Source organism: Delphinus delphis, chromosome 16 (assembly GCF_949987515.2).
Source record: "Delphinus delphis chromosome 16, mDelDel1.2, whole genome shotgun sequence".
Classification (NCBI taxonomy): domain Eukaryota; kingdom Metazoa; phylum Chordata; class Mammalia; order Artiodactyla; family Delphinidae; genus Delphinus; species Delphinus delphis.
Window position 1 is genome coordinate 1,110,648 of NC_082698.1, and position 563 is coordinate 1,111,210.

The window sequence follows — 563 nt, forward strand, 5'->3', positions numbered from 1 at the left end:
TCACCTGCAGACAGGGAGGGGAGATGCAGCAACAACTAGGTACACGGGCACACTCTCACTGTCTAGCTCATGGCAGATTTGTGTTTGCTTACAAAGACCATTGTTTCTAATAATCAGTATCATAAACGACTTCTGTAAAACAAACTGGACTGCAAGAAGGTTCAGATTAAAATGTTCTGCTCCTCCTTTGCACCATGGAGTCCCAAGATTTGACTTTTAATTCCTGGAAAATGCAATGGCTATTTTAGGGATGAAAACAAGTCAGAAGATTTCAAAGCGCACAAGCTAGTGTATCCCTTCCCTAAATGCAGCGGGGTTCCTAAGTTCGCACTTTCTTATTTGCCCCGCGGTTCTGTGGCATTTCCATTAGTGTTCCGCTCCACGGAGAATCCTGACAGCTCAGGTTACCGCTTTGACTCAGCGATCAGCGCTGGGTCTGGCTAGCACCCAGATTAGGCTGGGGGTGGGAACCGGTCAAACTAGAACCTTGAATTTTACTTGTTCAACAATGGTTTTGCTCGACACAAAGTTTAAGAACTGTATTTCACCAGAACCTCATTCGG